This window comes from Myotis myotis, unplaced genomic scaffold, assembly GCF_014108235.1.
Source record: "Myotis myotis isolate mMyoMyo1 unplaced genomic scaffold, mMyoMyo1.p scaffold_m19_p_1, whole genome shotgun sequence".
Lineage (NCBI taxonomy): Eukaryota > Metazoa > Chordata > Mammalia > Chiroptera > Vespertilionidae > Myotis > Myotis myotis.
The window spans coordinates 60,129,131-60,150,722 of record NW_023416313.1 but is presented as its reverse complement, the minus strand read 5'-3'; positions in this window follow the sequence as shown (position 1 = coordinate 60,150,722).

Here is a 21,592-nt window from a genome sequence, read left to right as displayed (position 1 = left end):
AAGTATCAATGGTAGCCAGAGGTAGGAGGGATAAATAGGTGGAACACAGGAGTTTTAGGGCAGCAAAGCTACTCTGTATGATATTATAATGATATATGAATAGAGTTTCATCGATTGTAACAATTGTACCACTCTAGTAAGGAACATTGATAGTGGGGGGCCCTGCGCATGTGTGGGTACAGAGATTTATTTATGTCCACATTTGATCCAGATATAGACAGGGAGGCAGATGCAGATGCAGATACTTAGACATAGACATAGTGTGTGTGTGTGTGTGTGTGTGTGTGTGTGTGTGTGTGTGTGTGTGTGAGAGAGAAACTGTTCTGCAGGGGATGATTATTTTCTTGCATCTCTCTGGTGGCATTTTTAAAAAATATATTTTATTGATTTTTTACAGAGAGGAAGGGAGAGAGAAAGAGAGTTGGAAACATCGGTGAGAGAGAAACATCTATCAGCTGCCTCCTGCACACCTCCTACTGGGGATGTGCCCGCAACCCAGGTACATGCTCTTGACTGGAATCAGACCTGGGACCTTTCAGTCCTCAGGCCGACGCTCTATCCACTGAGCCAAACCAGTTAGGGCTCTGATGTCATTTTCTTAAAGTTTAATTTATCAACCCTACCTCCAAAGGTGTTTGATTTCCTTTTCTGAAATAGTCAGGTTTTGACTATTACCTAGAAATTCTCACACTCTTTCTCTTTCTCTCCTTCAGCTGTGATGAAGTTATAAGGGGCCTAATTTGGGAGAGTAGTAATTGTCCAACCACCCAGGAATTATGCCTGCTATCCAAAGTCTTGGAGTCTAAATTATGTTATTAAGAAGTTAGATGGCTTGGTTTTTCTTACTTAACTATTTTACATTCACCTTTGTAGGCTGCATATGTTAACACATAGTTAATAGTTGTTACTGAAGAAAAAAATTAGGATTTATTTCATTTCCCTTCATGCATATTGGGACTCTGATACTGACCACTTTTCTTCCAGCACTGAGATAATGGTAAAATTGGGGAATTCACTAAATGTGGTTTATATAAAGTGTTAAAGAAACAAGTATAAGAAAAATGGCACTGGTTGATTTTCATTCCAATAGTTAAAATCCCATTGCCAAAGTTCTTGTGAGCTATTTCAGTTTCTAAACACAACTTATTAAACAATTCCATGCACATTCTCCAAACATTGTGCCAAGCACCGTGCCTGGTGCTCGGAAAAGAAAGAGACTAAGAGTTCATTTCCTCAAGGAGATGAGAGTCTAACCAAAGAGAAAACACATAAATAGTTAACCCATCTTAGAAAAATTAATGGGTAAGACAGTATTCGATAGAAGTAGAGGTTGTATTTTATTATGTATGATCATATTTATAAAACTAAAATAATTTATTTTCAATTTCTTCAAGGCTTTGCTCAAACGAGGCCTACACTGACCACTCTATTCAAAAACTGCAATCGACATGACCCCTTATTCTGTCCACTTTTCCTTTTATTTAATAACTAGAGGCCTGGTGCACAAAAATTTGTTCCCCCCCGGGGGTGGGGGGGGTCCCTCAGCCCGGCCTGTGCCCTCTCGCAGTCTGGGACCCCTCAGGGGATGACCACCTGCTGGCTTAGGCCTGCTCCCCAGGGGATTGGGCCTAAGCTGGCAATCAGACATCCCTCTGGCAGCCCGGCAGCCCTCGGGGGATGTCCACTTGCCAGAGGGGAGCAGACCTAAGCTGCAGTCGGACATCCTTAGCACTGCTGAGGAGGCAGGAGAGGCTCCCACCATCACCGCTGTACTGGCAGCCATCAGCTTGGCTTGTGGCTGAGCAGAGCTCTCCCATGTGGGAGCTCACTGACCACCAGAGGGCAGCTCCAGCATTGAGCGTCTGCCCCCTGGTGGTCAGTGTGTGTCATAGTGACCAGTCATTCCCATTCTTTCTGCTGTTAGGGTCAGTTTGCATATTACCCTTTAACTATATAAGATAGAGGCCTGGTGCACAGGTGGGGGCCGGCTGGTTTGCCCTGAAGGGTGTCCCAGATCAGGGTGGGGTCCCACTTGGGTGCCTGGCCAGCCTGAGTGAGGGGCTGATGGCTGTTTGCAGCTGGTCACACCCCCTTCAGGGTGGGGGTTCCCACTGGGGTACCTGGCCAGCCTGGGTGAGAGGCTGAGGGCCATTTTCAGGCTGGCCTGTGACTGAAGCTCCCAGCCTCTCCTTTTTTTCTTTTTTTTTTAATTCTGGGATTTATTTACCTTCTATAATTGAAACTCTGTTGCCGTCACTGGCGCTCCCAGCTCTGAGGCCGTGGCTGGCTAAAAGCAGGTATCTGGGGTTTGTTTAGCTTCTATAATTGAAACTTTGTTGCTTTTGGAGCTGTTGCTTTCAGAACTTAGAGTGGGCCACAGCAGGTGGGGAACCTTGGCTTCCTCCATCACTGGAGCAAGCAAACCTCCTGCTCGCTTCAGCTGCATGGCTGCCGGCCGCCATCTTTGTTGGCAGTCAATTTGCATATCTCACTGATTAGCCAATGGGAAGCATAGCGGAGGTACGGTTAATTACCCTTTCTGTCTTTTATTAGATAGGATACTTGTTACCTCCCATGGGGAGCGGGCCTAAGCTGTCAATTGGAATTCCTTAGCACTGCCAAGGAGGTGGGAGAGGCTCCCACCACCACCACTGCACTTGCCAGCCATGAGTCTGGCTCAGAGCTTCTGGCTGAGCGGCACTCCCCCTGTGGAAGCACACTGACCACCAGGGGGCAGCTCCTGCATTGAGCATCTGCCCCCTGGTGGTCAGTGCAGATCATAGTGATCGGTCGTTCTGCCAATCAGTCTATTTGCATATTAACCTTTTATTATATAGGATTAGACTATAGCTATAAAGAGATTAGATTCTATATATGCTTTCTATAATGTATATATGTAGATTAGACTATATAATCCTATATTAGATCAGAATATATATATGTACATATATATATATTAGACTATATAGTAATATATTAGATAATCCAGGTAATCCATCTGATATTATATAGCTAAACTTAACTCATATTTTCCTAAACTGTGGTATATCCATACAATGGAACATTATTTATAGCTATAAAATAAATGAAAACTCATGAAAAAAGTAGAGAAAAGTTAAATGCATATTAATAAGAAAAAGAAGCTAATCTGAAAATACTACATACTAAATGATTGCAGCCATAAGACAGTCTGGAAAAGACAAACCTAAAGAAATAGTAAAAAGATCAGTGGTTGTCAGAAGGCAGATAGGAGAAAAGGATAGATAGGTGGAGCACAGGGGATTTTTAGGGCAGCAAAGCTACTCTGTATGATAATGTAATGGTGAATATATGTGAAAATTTTTAGGATGTACAACACCAAGAGTGAAGCCTGATATAAAGTAGGATAATGATATATTAATTGAGGTTCATCAGTTGTAACCATTGGACCACTCTTCTGGGAAAAATTGGTAGTTGGGGAGCCTGTGCATGTGTGGGGACGGAAGGTATATGGAAATTTTCTCTGTACTTTCTGCTCAATTTTGCTGTGAATATAAAACTCCCTAAAAACTAATGTCTATTAATTTAAAATACATATTTGATGTACTAGGGAGGCCAAATCAAAGGGAAGGAAATATTTCAAACTCTTGTTTTATTTTTAAAATAGGAAAACATAGTACAAATTTATGTTGATGGAAGAGAAGGAAATTAACATTTGTTAAAAACCTATTTATACAATAACTCTCTGTACTACTTTTACAACTTTTCTATAAGTCTAAAATTAGTTAAAAATAAAATGTTTAATCTATTATATGCTGGGTAATGCATGTACTAACCCTATGGTGTAAATATTATTCCCATTTTACAAAGATATAGGTGGGGGCTTGGGATGGGTGAGTAACATGTCAGGTCTGCTAGAAAGTCACTCGGCCAGAATGCCAGCTATTATGTCTGTACTGAAGCTCTAGTATACTCCTTCCCCCTTGTCTTCAGAGCAGCACTGTAGATGCACTGCTGGTGTGAAATGCTAAGAAAGCTATACTGGAATTTCTATTTTATTTTATTTTATTTTTTTCATTTAGAGAGGTGATTAATAGAAATGAAAAGATCCTTGAAGTATTCCTAGAATGTTAACCTCTGTTGGTAGTTGGGGAGCCTGTGCATAATATTCTATTTATTTCATCTGTACAGCAAAAGCAGCCTTTATTTTCTTTACTTTTTATCTACTTGTAAACAATTATATGTACAGTAGTTATATCCTCTTTATTAAAATGTGTCAGATTTGAAGAGCATGTTTCATGACAACCATTAACAGTGAGCATTCCTCTACTATTTCAAATGGCACCTTTAACCTATTCCGGGAATTGTTTTCTTCTGCTCCCCCTAAACTCATTTGTAGATCTGTAAAGCTTTAGTTTATTCATTCAAATACCATCCTGTGAGCACCTACTGAATGCCAAGCATGGTAGTTTTCAAATTTTTTGAAATAACTATCAAGCTATTCCTGTACCTGACAGTTTGAATGATGTCAAGACTACTCTGAATTTTTAGATGATTGATAATAAAGTAGATACAAGAAAAGGATTCAATTGTACAGGCTGTCTCAAGATTTTTGAAAGTTAAATGGATTGGCAGTCATCTCAAGAAATCTTTATTTCAGTAGCAACTTCATAATAGAAGAGTCATTTGTCTTGGACAGTGCAATAGGTTACATTGAAAACACTCCAGTGATTGGAGAGAGTGTGCATCCGAGTGTGGAGGAAGGTCCCAGGGAGATTCTAAAGCCTGTTTTAGCATCTATACTAATAAAAGGGTAATATGCTAATTCGACCAGATAGACCAGACATCATTCTGGACGTCCTTCCTGACAAAGCCAGGGGCGTGGCCGGCCTGCAAACCCTCAGTAGCCCCTTGCCCCAGCCAGCCCTGCCCCCAGTGGGGACCCCCCCACCCCAATCCAGGGCCCTCTTCAGAGCAGGCCAGCCAGCCCCAACCTGTGCACAATGCCTCTATCTATATAATAAAAGGATAATATGCAAATTGACCCTAATGACAGAACGACAAGAACGACCACTGGACCAGTCACTATGAGGCGCACTGACCACCCCTTGGTCCCTTTCCCCAGCTGGCAGGCTCCAATTGCCTGATGGTCACCAATGGAAGGGGCGGGGCCAGTGAGCAGGTGGGAACAGTCGGCCTCTCGGTCACTTCCCCCGGCCGTCAGGCACTGATCACCCGATGGCGAACAGGGAACTGGGGGTAGGTGGCGGTGGGGGGTGGGGCCAGCTGCGGGCAGCTGGGGAAGATGGCCCTGATCGCAGGCCAGGCCTAGGGACTGTATCCATGCAGAAATTTAGTGCACCGGGCCTTTAGTTTGGTATAAAATCCAAGTGCCTTATATGATGTGTGTGTTCAATAAGACAGAGGCAGAATCATACAGATGAAAGGTGCCATTGAGATCAAAGTAACTGATTATGATTGAGTTCTTCCCTCCTGAAAACACACTGAAAATATATATTAACAAAGTAAGTTTTCACACATTATTTACCATCGGAGTGACCTCTGCTTCTTGGGCATAAGTCAGGAGTTTCCAGGGTACTCCTGTAATTTAAGAAATGATGATTTATTTCATCATCCATTAATGAAAATGGTTTCGCAGCAGTCTGACATCACTTTCTACAACTTTCTATGAGTTAGGACACAAAAACCATTTGACTTTTTAATCAGTATTATGAATTTCCATCTCTCTGAAATCCCAGCTGTTAAAAATCTCTATTTTATTTCACTAATCAGTGATACTTAAATGTAATATTCTTCCCCAGAAGTCTTATTTTGTACCAAAGAGAACTAACTTATTGTTCTAACTTAGCCATGAGACAGGATGAGCTAATGAGGTATGGAGCTCTGTTGGCTTGTGTGAGTCATGGGCACTTTCAAGTAAAGGGAAAATCAAGAGCATATCTGAAGACATGCTGGAGGGAAAGGGCAGAACTTCATGCTAAAAGCCCCGAGCCCAAAGACTATGTAAAATGTTACAAAATCCATTGGATTTAATATTCTACTTAGTACCTTTGTAACACAAAAGCAGCTAAATTTCATCTCATGGTTTCTAATGTCATGCCGAAAAGAGTGCACACTCATCAGAGATAAAATGCTCCAACCAGGAGTGTAGAGCAGGTTGCCTCCGCCTGGCACAGAGGCACACATCGCTGTCCTGCCCCGCAATCCTAGTGGCATCGATTGCTATCTAAAAGACAATGACTTGTCAGAGAGGATTTAAGCAGGAGGTGACTAAAGTAAATATACTTTATGCTGCTAATTTTCTTTAAAATTTTTGTTTGCTTATTTACATATATTCTAGGCTTCAACCTCTAATTAAAAGGTGATGTGAGCCCAGCTCGCGTTACTCAGGGGTTGAGTGTCAACCTATGAACCAGGAGGTCACGGTTCAATCCCTGGTCAGGGCACATGCCCAGCTTGTAGGCTCAATCCCCAGTGTGGGGTGTGCAGGAGGCAGCCGATCAATGATTTTCTCTGATCATTGATGTTTCTCACCCTCTCTGAAATCAATAAAAATATATTGAAAAATAAATAAATGAAAGATGATCTGAGTATTTTATTTAATAACATTTCCTCTGAGCTTGGCACTGTTCTGTTTTAATATTAACTTTATACCGTACAAACAACTCAATTTGATAAATACTGCTATCCTAGTTCCCAATTTACAAATGAATAAGTCAAGCCACTGAGAATTTAAGTTATCTGCCCAAGGCTACATAGCTAAGAAATAACACAGGAGAATTTGAACCCAGGAAGTCTGGCTCCAGAGCACAGAGCCATGCACTGGCCTGTTATGCTATGCTGACTCTCTCAGACATACACATTGTGTATTATAGATGCAGCATATAGTTTATATCACTTACTGTGTGCTCACTGGATGTCAGGTGCTATGCTAAACTCTTTATGTCATTTTCTTCCAGTCAACCCCATGAGATAAGTACTTCACTGAACTGATGAGGAAACAAGCTCCGGACGGCACAGTCCTTTGTTCATTCTCACACTACTAGTGAGTAGCAGGGATGGGACCTATCCCAGGCCCGGCTGTGTCCACAGCCCATAATATAACCACTCCACTGGAGAGTTTGGCTACTAATCATTAAGAACAGGGTCAATGAATATCTTGATGAAATATGAAGGGATAGGTCTAGTGTCCAAACTTTAGGCTAATAGTGCTTTCATGATGCTTTTCCTAAAAATCTTGACAATGAAGTAATTCTACAGTAAATTCCCTTTACTTGATCAATGCCCAGCCCCTCCTTTTATTGATGAGGACTTGAGACCCAGAGAAGTTCAGGAAACCTCTCAAAACCATGGATAGGCAAAGCCAGAACCACTCTCTGTGCAAGCTTTGTTCCAGAATTCCATGGCACTGCAGGGGCACAGCACATCCCAACTCACACAGCAATTTGTATCATGAGTGGATAGAATTACATCTGTTTCTAAAATTCTTTTGTTATCTGTGTGGAGCTCAGCAAGTCTCCCTCTGTTGCTGAGATGATCTTTTGGGCTACATTATGACAGCTTAGAGGTCACTTTATTGATGCTTGCTGAAACATTTTTAATGAGTGCACAAAAATACTTACGTGTACACGGTTTCCTGCTTTGTAATGTATCCTGCAGTCCTATTCATCTTTAAAGAGACTATTACATTAAACAAAACCAAAAAGACACGCTCCTCAAACAAAAGCCTATAAATCCTCCCTACTTTTAGTTGTGATTCAGTAAGTCAAAAAAAAAAAAAAGAGCTTTTATTTTGCCCTAACTGGTTTGGCTCAGTGGATAGAGCATTAGCCCACGGACTGAAGGGACTGGATTCGATTTCAGTCAAGGGCACGACCTCACTTGCAGGCTTATCCCTAACCCTGGTCAGGGCATGTGTGGGAGGCAACCAATCCATGTGTCTCTCTAACATCGATGTTTCTCTCTCTGTGTCTCTCCCCCTCCCTTCCACTCACTCTAAAAATCAATGGAAAAATAGACTAGTGTGAGGATTAACAAAACAAAACAAAACAAAAAGAGCTTTTATTTTGAGACAATTACCCCTTTTCCCCCATTCATTGTGTGACCCAAGTTCATTTCTGGGCCAGTTTCCCACAGAGCTCTCAAGTCTCCATTTCCTCCATGTATACTTCGTGATTCTGAGGTTGTTGCCTTCCCGTCCTCAGTCATCTCTGGGCTATCTGCCGTGTTCTTCTGTACCTGACCCAGTGTTCTGGCCTAGGTGGGGAGAGTGGATGCAGGATTGTCCATGCTCAGCATGGAGATTTCTGTAATCCTTCAGCAGTCAACAAAGATGGGAAACAAAACAAAGGCAAATCTACCAGGACTGTGACAACGAGAGACAGAATTCTCCCAGGGCAACTACTTGATCACCTACCTGATTTTCTTTCTTTAGGTTTAAGAACATGGCAGTTTGGTTTGTTATGACTGGGACAATGGAGTTCATATTTATAGCTTTGGGGAATCACAGTTTACACCTACGTGGTATTTTACCATTTGAATTTCCAGATGTCAAAATGACAGAGAGATAATTTATTTATGGTTCAGATTGTAGCAGGAGGTGAGGCTGGGGGAGAAAGCGTAGGTAGATAAGCAGGAGGAATTTCTCAAGGCAAAGGACTGACTTATTAAGACCTCCAAAAGTTTTGTGGAGAGAGGGTGGTAGATGGAAAAGAAAAAAAAAATGAAGTGGATGGCCCAGCTAGTGTGGCTCAGTGGTTGAGCATCAACTTATGAACCAGGAGGTCACAGTTCAATTCCCAGTCAGGGCACATGCTTGGGTTTCAGGCTCAATCCCCAGCATGAGGCATGAAGGAGGCAGCTGGTCAATGATTCTCTCTCATCATTGATGTTTCTATCTCTCTCTCCCTTTCCCTTGCTCTCTGAAATCAATTTTTAAAAAAATGAAGTGGTTGCTCAAGAAGAAGAAGGCAGGGCAGGGATAGAAGGCATCAGCATCTCTCCTCAAGGCTAATGAAGATACCATCAGCCTCTGTGTCTCAGAACAATTGGGGCTCTTGCTGGTCCCCTTCACTGTCCCCCAGCACCGGGCCAGTCTCAGTGAGGAGACATTTCTCCCCTGTGCCTCTTACAGTACAGCAGGGTGGGGAGAATTGAAGGACAAGAGAGAGTCTGTTCCTTTTGGTATTGTATAAGTGAACTTGTATTGGGGTGATTCTGTCTTCAGTAGGTCTCTGACTGCCTAAAATGGGATGGGCGGGTCCATCAATCAGATGGCATTTGTCAGAGTCACAAATTACCAGCACAGTGCCTCACGGGGGGGGGGGGGGGGGGGGGGGGTAGGGCCTCATGTTCCCTCTGCAGAGGTGTCCCTCTTTAGGAAATGTGAACTGAGGTAACCTTACAAGATGAAGTTCTCACATATAACAGATATTTGCTCCTTTGCTGCTTCTTTTTTAAAACTTCAGAGAATTCTTTCCCTCCTTCACACGTTCTTACTTATTACTAAGGAATCGAGACTCTTAAAATGTCATTGTCAGCATTTTCAGGCTATGATTTTCCTGTCTGACTAACAAAGGCCTCTTCTTGTACGTTCCGCTTTTAGAAAGGTGCATGTACTTGATTTCTTCTTGTTGTTCCCATGTAGCTTCCAACCTTAACTTCCCACGACTGACTTTCTGAACTTGACCTTGGGACGGTCTAGAAATTGAATGTGTCTAGATAAGCTGGTGGTAAGTGCCCTTTGTTGTGTATGGAGAGCATACACATGCAAGAAGAATCATTTTTTCTCCACCTCCAATTTCTTATTTCAAACGCATCTCTCCTTCCCCTTTCAGAACTGGCACATAGTATTCACTGAATGGTCTTCTTGCTTTAGTTTGGAGCTAATGCACTGGCCAAGAAGAGCCAAGTGGAAATTTTGACTAAAACTAAAGTCTGGAATACTTTAGGGTAATAACAGCTCCCTTTCTTGAGTATGTGGACTGAAAGGGGCCACATGCTGACCTGACAAGCTCAGGGGAGGCCTGCATGGCGGTCTCGCAAACTCAGAGACCTAAAGCAACCACGAAGGATGGTCTGAAATTAAACTTTAACTGAAAGCAGTTATGGTGGGCAGTTACGTCCTAGGCCAGTTATCTTCACTGACAAGATCAACCTTTACCTTAACTGAGCCTATCTGTCTTTTTGCATCTATAATAACATACCCTTGAAATGTCTGGGTAACTTGTAACTTCCCTTTTACTGGAGCCGCTGGGCACCAGGTTAGATACCACAAATTCCTTCATTAGGAATTATCATGTTAATTGTTCCTGCACCCACCTAAGTATGTGTCCATCATTTTATTTTTTATCCAATCCCAGGGGTTCCCCACCCCCCTGGTTGCTTTATCCCACCTCCTTAATCTACAGATGTAACCCACCATTCTCTGGAGCACTATCTCAATTCGTTGAGGTTCTGCTTCCCGGCATATGTCAACAGTTTGGCTCAAATAAACTCACAGAAATTCTTTATAGGTTTCAATGGTTTTTTTATGTTAACAGGTACTTACTGTGTCAAAGTCAATGAGACGGACATTTTACATATTTTATCTCCTTTAATCCTTACAGCACCAAGAGGTAGGTAGCCCATTTTTCAGATTAAAAAAAAAAACACAAGGCTTGCCCTAACCGGGTTGGCTCAGTGGATAGAGCGTCAGCCTGCGGACTTAAGGGTCCCAGGTTCGATTCCGGTCAAGGGCATGTACCATGGTTGGGGGCACATCCCCAGTAGGGAGTGTGCAGGAGGCAGCTAAATCGATGTTTCTTTCTCATCGATGTTTCTAACTCTCTATCTCTCTCCCTCTCCCTTCCTCTCTGTAAAAAATAAATGAAATATATTTTTTAAAAAAACAAGACTCACAGATCGTCTTTTGCTCACAGTGGTCACACAGGTAATATGTGAAGGAACAGGATTTAAATACACAACTGTTTGATTCCAAAGCATTTCACTGCCGAACGTGTGATTCTGCCTCACATATAATGCAGTTAGATGACATGTTAGGACTATCAAAAGGGATTTCAGAAGTAAAATGCATTTTTTCCTCACACAGCAATACCCTATTTTAGAGGAGAGAATGAATTGACAAGGTTTCACAATTTGCTAAGACTAACAGATTAAAGAACTAGATAAAATAGTGTTGAAACCTCAGTCTCTTGGTATTATATGAATATTCTAGAGAAACGTCAAAAGCCATGGGTGCCAAAGGCCTTTCTGTTTCATTAAATGCTTACTCTTTCTACCCTGTTTGACTCAGCCTGTATAGAAAATGCCAGAGCTGGCGTGACGTCACTTGCACCACATAGGCACCATTTTCTTCTTTGCCAAGTCCCCTGGCATCTGATAACACCCGTGTGAGTGTGTCTGTTGAGTGTGAGTGTGTCTGTTAGGTGTGAGTGTGTCTGTTGGGTGTGAGTGTGCTGCTGAGATGGGAGGAGAAAGGACAAGTTGGGTTCATTAGCATCTACCAGGTCCTGGGCACTGGTTTTTTCATGTTCTCTCACTTAAATGCCACATCAGCCCTATGGGCTGAGTGATGTTACCCCTCGGTTATAGCTGAGGAGACCGAGGCTCGAAGAAGTCAGGTAGCCTCTAAGTACCAGAACTGGAACTCAAACCTAGGATTCTCTGTTGTTGATTAAATTAGTATGAGATCGAGTTCACAAAATAAGATTTTAGGTTAGTATTTACACACTTTTTTCAAAATGCGAGATTCATAATATCCGGCAAGATTTTATGTATTTGGTATGAGGAGGCCATACTTAATTGATTTTTAAAAATTCATTACAGTGTGCCCCCCTTATCTGCAGTTTCACTTTTCTCAGTTTCCATTATCTGCAGTCAACCACAGTCTGAAAATATTAAATGGAGAATTCCAGAAACAAGTAATTCATCCGTTTTAAAATACATACCCTTCTGAGCAGCATGATGGAATTTTGAGCCATCGCACTCCATCCGGCCTGGATGCAAATCATCCCTTTGTAACCACACTGTGCTCACTCCTTACCCGTTAGTCACTTAGTAGCCCTCTCCATTATCAGATGACAGTGGTGATATCACAGTGCTTGGGTTCAAATAACCCTTCCACTACTTAATAATGGGCCCAAAGTGCAAGATGCTAGCAATTATTCAAATTTTCAAGTGATGTTGGCAATTTGGATGTGCCAAAGAGAAGTCATAAAGTGCTTCCTTTGAGTGAAAAGATGAGTACAGTACAATAAGGGATTTAAAAGAGAGAGAGAGAGAGGGAGAGAGAGAGAGGAGAGAGAGGAGAATACATTCACATGACTTTTATTACAGTGTATTGTTATAATCTTTCTATTTTATTTTTTTAAGAATAGTTTATTGATTTTTTAGAGAAAAAGGAAAGGAGAGGAAGTGAGAGAAACATCGGTGTGAGAGTGCAACATCGATCGGCTGCCTCCTGCACATCCCCTAGAGGGGTTCGAGCCTGCAACCCGGGCATGTGCCCTGACAGGGAATCCAACCAGCCACCTCCTGCTGCATGGATGACACTCAACCAACTGAGCCACACTGGCCAGGGCCTATTTTATTTTTGGTAAGTGTTGTTAATCTCTTACTTTGCCTAATTTATAAATTAACGTTTGCCATAGGTATGCATGTATAGGAAAAACAGTATATATAGGATTTGGTACCATCTGTGATTTCAGGCATCCACTGGGGGTCTTGGAATATGTCCCCACAGATAAGGGAGGACCACTGTACCTTGTTTTCAAACATAATGCTTTGCTTTTAAAGCTCTAGGGACCCTTGTTTACGCTTTAATTAAACAGTTTACTTGAAACATGAGCATAATACTTGGAGCTTGGCACTGACTATTACAAATTTAAACACTAACAAATGTGTTATTATAAACCCGGCTGTTTGTTTAGGGGAGCTGTGGACATTTATAAACCACTTGCTCATAAAAAGAAACACCACTTTATGTGACAACACTGAAATATGTGCCGTAGAGAGTTCCACTCTTGCTGCCTATTTCCAATAAACGAAGGCCTCTGCTCATTCATGTTGCTCTTGATAGTTATAAAAAAAATCATTCCCCTCCAAGCCTCGAGCCCACAGGGACAAAATAATTGGCAGTTTCGAGAACAAAAGAACAGTTTGAAACCATGTGTCTGAGAGTGGACTTGCAATATCAAAGAGTTCCTACTGGACAAAATTTGCGATGGGACAAAGGCACTGGAAGGAGAGAGAGCATGTGTATTTATGCTGCCACATCATTCCAAAATTTGTCATTAGACCTCCGAAGGAAGCAAAAACTGATTTTTCTGTCCCCAGTTTACATTATCTGTGCTCTCTCATAGAAGGAAGCAATTTTGCCGTTTTGAGGGTTATTTCTTTTGAATGCTCCTCAACTATATCGTACACGAATTTCATAGTAAATGTGGCAAGAGAAGGAGGCTCAGGCCTGCAGGCATGAGAACAGAGTTCTAATCCTAATTCCCTGTGAAAGGTCAAGTGGAAGCTATCATTGTGGCCCTCAGGTGTCACAGACCTGACCATCATACACACCTACTTCCCTGCCATCTTCTAGCTTCTTTCTTCGTCAAGGGGAGTAAGCCTCTATGGCAAGCATGTCAAACTCAAGGCCTGCAGGCAGCATGCGGCCCACAATGAGTATTTTTGCGGCCCAGCCAATATAACAGTATGTAAGAAACATTTTAATAAAAATTTCATAACTTAATTTTTACAATATCCTGTTATACATAATTATTAGTAACGAACTACAACATTCGCTAATGACTAATTACTATAATCATCTTACCTTCATTTCCCTTACTTGCAGGCACACCGTTTCTCTCCACTAATACCAGCAGCAAATATTTTAGCAGCGATTGCCGCGTCGTTAGTCTTGGACTGACTTGTTTGGTGTGTGCAACAGGAAATATTTTGCTTTCAGAGAACAAGAAAAATAGGTTTATTTGCATTGTGCTTATTAATTTGTGCAGTTATTCAGTGTCTGGCAAGTTAATGTTCAAGAAAAATACTAATTTTTATTATAATGTTCTATTATGTTAACGATTACTCATTTATTTTAGCCCTTTGTATACAGCATGTCTCTATCGAAACAAACCTACATTTCTATGAAAATTGAAGCTTTTGCCTTTTTGCAGCCCACATAAACTTAAACCTTCTTTATTTGGCCCGGGTTAGCCTTTGAGTTTGACATGCTTGCTCTAGGGATCTAGTTCAATGTTTTAAGCCTGTGGATGTTTACATCAGAAGTCCTGCCTTAACTCAGGGAATGATTCCGAGAAGTAGAGTTGCTAACAAGTGGTCTTTTTCACGAACATTTCTGTAGTTATCTTGGAACTTGCTCAATGGATATCCATACTATTACTCCTGTCCCATTAACTCCACAGAGTCTAAACGGTGCAACTAAAGATTACATCTTGGAAGAACATTAAGAAATCAGTTCTTAATCCATTAAAATGCATTCTATTTTGGACGCAGCGTCGGGGCCACCATACTCTAGTCAGCCCATTCCTCCCCGTATCGAAAGCATCAAAGTTCTCGATGGGAGAGGAATGGAAGCAGGCGTCGGCCAAATCATAGCTTGTCTGAGGCAGTGTTAGCATAGATGATACATGTGAGCAACTGTATGCCACATTGATCTGCTATTGCCATTCTAGAGGAGATCTCAACCTAATGGTAAAGAGTCCGTTTGGCCAATACCTCATAGCTGACGGATATGAATTCTCTACAATGCCCCCGGATTTACACACACAGCCTCTCCATCGGATAATGTGAGCCATTGGTTACTCCGAAGCCTTGGTCCAAATCATCAGGGATCTCCCGGCGCCCAACCCTGTCGGCGAGCGAGCTGCCTCTTTTATGGCATATGTAAGTCTGTTCCTACCCAAACTTGTGACAGAAGAGAGCGCCTGTTCTCAGAAGGTAGAAAAGGCCTACCGACAATTAGAGAATCGAGGTATAAATGTCATCTCTCGAGAGCGGAAGGCACCTGTGGTGATGAGAATGGCTTATCGCACACTTGGTCATTGCTCTATCATGCGCTTTAGCCTGGTCTACCGTGAGCTTCATCAGCGGGCTGGCACTGGCGCTGTTAAAACAATCATAGCAGAAGCTGTTGAGCAATCACGATTCTCTGGGCTATTGATGGTAAAAAATGTTCTGACCTAAATAATTACAAACAAGGAAGGAGACATCAAATACATCCGCTTGCTCGAGATAAACGGACAAGAGGGGAGCTGGATAGTTTTGCATATTGTGTAAGGAATCTGCAGAAACATGGCATCAATGCTCCATTTGCTCGAGTTCTCGGGCTTCCCGGGGTAACCCAAATGGAACATGGGCCATTCCACCGTTTATCCGCCATTGCCCTTGGGGTCTCATCGGTCTACCAAAGCACACTCGCTGGGGTTAATATTGATCCTCAGCATCAGTCCCTGAAGGAAGCAGCCCACCCAGTTGAACCAGGGCTACAAAGCATCCGCAATGCAAGGAAATTGCCTAAAGCGGAGATCTCACCGTGGAAGAACGAAAGGGACTACTTCAGTTCACTCCGTGAAGTGAAAAAAATCAACCAAGATCAAAGACAGCAGGAAGAGAGGGCTGGGGCGGAACTATTGAGAAGACTTACAGAAAGGGAAACAGGCCCAGGCCCACAGGATGAACGTCTACTAGGCAGAGGAGAGACACCTCCAAGCGTATCTCCATCACCACAGCCACCAGTATCCTATCGGCCTCCTGGTCCCCCTATTCAGGCTTACCAATTTGGAGGCGTGTCCACCAGCAGTTAATTGGGGAATCCTCTCCACCAACACCTCGCCTGGTTAGAACATCACGACCACCCTCCAGGGACACCATGCCTGCTCTGGAGGACTCTGAACCTCCTAGGGTTGATATCAATGATTACCTCCAAGACAGCTCCGGACATAGCCTCTGGAGGACCAGAAGACTCAGTTGAGTTAGCAAGTATACAAGAAGAGGAGAGCTAAATTATAAATGAGGAACAGCATTCCATCCCTGAATTTTTTGAGGGTGAAAGAACCGCTGAAGAGCCACAAGGGGGGCATCCGGAGCCATTGGGCCTGGATATATTTGAACAACCTTATGACAGCATATCAGCTACACAAGAACTTTTGCAGGTGACAGGACCAATGGTAGCAGAGATACTAGGGGGTAGATCACACCCAGTAGGATGGAGAAATGCCATGGGACAAATTCTTACTTATCCAGACGGTTTCCAGAAGCCTGCAGTATGGGAGAGTCTGCCACCTCTAACAAGTGATTTCGGTCTTAGGGAAATCTGGCTGAACGAACAGACCACGGACATCCTGAGCATCGGTCTTTGCGAGCGGATCTGCATTTGGCATTCCCGTGTTCGCACCTTGGACATTCAGGAATCCTAATATATAAAAACCCTGGGTCTGTCACATCCACAACGACCAGAGACTCGACCTAACACTCAGGCTGCCCGCAGCAGGCTCTGGTGGGTGGGGACTCGTGGCAGCAGAGATGGGGCTGGGGGAGGTGAGGCCAGAACTCACACTCACTCACAACTGCACACACGCACAGACACACACAGCGGCCACCAGCTCACAGGCTTTTCTCCCTTTTTTTCCCTCCTTCCCAACTTGCTCTCAGAGCCTCTCTCAGAATGAGGAAACAAAACAGACTGGGCCTGAAGAGGCCTGGATGGAAAGGAGGGCGAGCAGAGGGTGGAGCGGCCCCCACTAGCCCCACCCCCCACCCCAGCCGGGAAAGAGGAAGAGGGACACAGGGAGGCAGGGGGTGTGGAGGACTGCTGAGAAAAACAAAGAGAGACAGAGACTGGGTGAGATCAGGCTGGCAGGGGCAGGAAGTTGGGGGCATGATCAGGCTAGAAGGGGAGAGCAGTTAGGGACGATCAGGCAGGCAAAGGGGTTAGGAGCAACCAGACAGGCAGGCAGAGGCAGTTAGGTGTGACCAGGCAGGCAGGCAGGTGAGTGGTTAGGAGCCAGCAGTCCCAGATTGCGAGAGGGATGTCTGACTGCCGGACAGGGATTGGGCCTAAACTGGCAGTCGGACACACCCCAAGGGGTCCCCGATTGGAGAGGGTGCAGGCTGGGCTGAGGGATATGCCCCCCACCCCCGCCGCCACATGCATGAATTTTGTGCACTGGGCCACTAGTAATGATAATGATTGTATCATCCATCTCACTGTATGCCTTGCGGTATGTACTTGCCTTGCTGTGAAACCAAACCACATAAACTGTGAACCTCCCAATGGAGCATATTCCTGAACCTCCATCTTTTGTACCCCCGCGTTTTGGATGATATTTTTATTGAATCATTTTTATTTTTATCTTTATTTTTATCTTTATCTTTTTGAAGTTTTTTTTTTAAAAAATATATTTTATTGATTTTTTTACAGAGAGGAAGGGCGAGAGATAGAGAGTCAGAAACATCGATGAGAGAGAAACATCGATCAGCTGCCTCCTGCACATCTCCTACTGGGGATGTGCCTGCAACCCAGGTACATGCCCTTGACCGGAATCGAGCCCGGGACCTTTCGGTCCGCAGGCCGACGCTCTATCCACCAAGCCAAACCTGTTTCAGCTTGACCTTTTTTTATACATTATCATATGAAGAACATTAAGAAGAAAAGAAAGATTATATCTTGCAGTAAACTAGATTTAGAAAACAAGAGAACCTCAGGTTAACATTGGATTATACACATAATACTCCAAAAGTTACATCATAAGCAGTAAAACAAAACCTTCCTCCTCCCCTTGCCCCGTTTGCCCAGTGAACCACCTGGAAACAGTGCACAGGCTGTGCTGGGTGTTTTAAATACTGCTTCTGCTCATGGGGAAAGTGCTTTGGTAACCATGGGCCCTTGGCTTTCCTGGACCAAAAATTCAAGTTTTCTAGTTCATCTAGAACTGATAATGGACATTAGGAGATTGGTTCTATGCTGCGTAGACTTTCTACATGCTTAATGTTAATCTAGAAATTAGAAGTATTGCTATTTACTGCAGGAATTATTCTTTTCAAGGACCCTGGAGCACATGTCCACTGGTCAGGAATACCCTCTCTTGAAAAATATTGTAAAACACTGTGATATTCTTCAACTGTAACTTGTTTCTTCCTGGGCATTAAGAAACTGTTATATTAACATTATCCCGTGGATAACCTGATTATAAACTGATCTATTAGCTTTGAGTTTTAGGGTTGTTTCCTGTGTATATGTCTAAGATAAAGACTGACTTTTTTTGTACGTGAATTATATCTCAATAAAGCTGTTACTAAAAATTATATTGAATAAATCTATCCTCAATACCAGTTTCTAAAATACTGTTAATCATTCTCCATTTGTTTCCTATTGTCTCCAGTAACTTATGTAAGAAAAAGAATTGTTCTCACATAGGCTAACTTGGAATTTACCCCCAGGCAGAGTTCTCCCTAAGTGTAGCACCAGTAGCAAGAACATCATGTTACAGAAGTACCTGAAGCTAAACATGAGGCATATACCTGCCTACACATATTTGTGTTCTGGTTCAAAGCTAATAAGACCTTGTGTGACTCAAATGCCCCAGATCTCTTACCCTAGATAAAAACTCAAATTAATCCAGTAGAAACAATAATAGTAAAATGAAAAAGATAAAAAGAATATGAGTTAAAGGGAAAAAGCTAAAGAAGAGGCAAATGCAAGAGATGAAATCACAACTCAAGTAGTAGAAAGAGACTCATGTTGCCTTCAGGGGTATATGTTTCAGGACTCTTTTTCTCTAAAAGAATAAACTAGTCACAGAGAATGTAAAGTTCTTCCCAAGTACACAGTGAACTAGCCTCAAAGGTGGACTAGAACCCAAGTTTCTTTCTTTTTTTAATAGATGTTTATTGATTTCAAAGAGGAAGGAAGAGAGATAGAAACATCAATAATGAGAGAGAATCATTGATCAGCTGCCACTTGCGTGCCCCACACTGGGGTCAAGCCCACAACCCCGGGAATCAAACCAAGACTTCCTGGTTCATAGGTCAACTCTCAACCACTGAGCCAAGCCAGCCGGGCTAGAACCCAAGTTTCTTGATCACTCGTCCAATACTTTATTCTGTCCCGCTATCATTTAACCTTTTGGGTCCTCTGCCCACATAGTAAGGAACTGCAGCCGACCAACAAACAAGTAAGCTTGGAAGCAGATTCTTCAGCCCTAGTGGAACCTGGGATGACTGCAGCCCATTGGACACCTTGACCTCATGAAAAACCCTAAGCTAGAATCATCCAGTTAAGCTGCTTCTAGATTCCTAACCCACAGAAACTTTGATTAATAAGTGTTTGTTGCTTTAGCCTGCCACATTTCAGGATAAGTTGTAGCACCACAATCGATAATTAACAAAATATGAATACAATATTCTCCCACACAGAATCAGGCTGCCCTGTGCGACCAGTGGAATACTGCAGCAATAATGGTATGCGCCTTTTGAAGATAAGTTCTAAAAGTTATTGCAACTTCTGCTTTGAACCTGTAGATTATTCATCCTGGGGAACGCCAGCTGCCAGGTCATGAGCAGACTCAGGCAGCCCTGTGCAGGAACCAACTTGTCTGCACCACCCTGTCACCAAATGAGAGAGCAACCTTGGAAGTATAGTCATGCATTGCGTAGTGATGTTTCGGTCACCAACAGACCACATATAGGACAAATAGACTAGGTGTGTAGTAGGCTATATCATCTCTATGATGTTTGCAAAACTATAAAATCAACTCACAGACACATTCCTCAGAACGCATCCCTATCGTTAAGTGGCACGTGACTGTGTATCTTTCAGCTCAAGTTAAGCCTGCCATGAATCCAGCCCTTCGGCCTTTGAGTCCTCCAGCTGCCTCCGAACATGGCAGAGCAGAGAGTAGCCATGACAATTGTGTCTTCTCTAAATCCCTGCCCCACCGCAACCATGTGATAATGAAAGCAGGTTTCCCGGTGCTCCTATGAAATGATGTAAGGTGAAGACATTATTACCATCAATTTATATGGGGAAAAGGAGCATTCACAGACCCCACAAAATAACCTATCAAATCTTACTAAATAACACCTAAAACTAAAACAACACTAACATGCAGTAAAAGCAGGAATGATATAACTACACACTGTGCTTTATACACCCATCAATCCACTGAAATAGGCTTACCATCTTATCCATTACCGGATGCTGACTCAAAGGACCACTCTGCTACTAGTAGAACCAATAGTAACTTTGGCAGATTTCAAAATTATTTCGCGATGCATGTAAATACTAGTACGATTGGTGGGTGCAGGCAAGTTCAACGCACTCACCATGTCTTTATTCCATTCGCCGTGATAAAAACAATTACATCCTGTTTTACTCTAAGAATAACATAACAGTCTTAGGAACTCTCGTAGGCTTTTCTGATACTTTAGTACTCATCTTGCTAACCACTGCACACTGTAAATTGAACTGACGCACAGATGCGCACAGACGCAGTTCAGATCTATGGGGCTTGATGCTGAGATGCTGAGTGTAGCTGCTGGGGAAAGAGCTCGCAGGACCACTCTCACTGAGGGGTGACCCTGCCTCCAAAGAGCTCCCTGAAAAGCAAAAACAGAATGCTGTTCTCACTTGTGGCCTTTTGCTGTAAAGGTAAACATTCTCTTAGAGTTCTTTCTGTTGGGAAAGACAGGTACTGATGTGGTTCTTTCATAAAGCGAAGTGGAGCAAAGCCAACTTCCGAAAAACAAGTGGGGGATACCTGTGTTGCTGTCTTAACCAACTTAGTTTTGAGTGATTTATTAAGTAGTCATAGGTAACTAGACAAAGGTATTGACTATTTCGTATCTTCCAATTGCATTTTTTTAAAAATGCTTTTTCGTGTCCATGTCAGTATATTAGTGCCTTTTGAAAAATGTTGATGTAGATGTGCAAACAGCTCTCCCACATTCCCTTTCCTCTGACCAGACTCTCTGTTGATACTGTGTGGTGTGGCTATCAGAGAGAATTTGATTTGTCACAACAGCGAAGTGTTGCAGCATAAGCGGGTAACGGTGATGTGTAGCCGACTGAGTTCTTGGTAGAAAGAAGCTTACATAATGTCTTGAAATGGGGGTGTGGACATCCCTTTAATCTGTGCATGAGCCTCTCATCGTTACTCTCAGGCTTTCTGTCCTGACTGCATCGGCTGCGGAGGCATCTGAGATGAGTGTAACTAGAGGAAACTGTTCTCTTACACAGTCAGTTCACAGTCTCCCCACTGCAGGCATTGCCCCCACCTCACTCTTGCCCTTGGCCTGTGCTGGTGCTGCTGACCTGCTGAATCTTTGCCATATTACCAAGTCACTTGGAAGCCTCCTGAGACCATCCACTCTCTCCCTAAAAATAGGGACCCTCTGTCAGGCACAGCGGCTCTCAGTCCTCAGCCCTTCCTCCCACATCTCAGTGGGAATGGAAATTGTCTTGCTTCTCTTCTGCATGTTCTGGAGCTGAGGGGCTCTTTTGGGGTGCGGGCTAATTGGCTCTGTGAGTCTTCTCCAGCTAGTCAGAGTGCTGCACAATTTTATAAAACCTTATTGT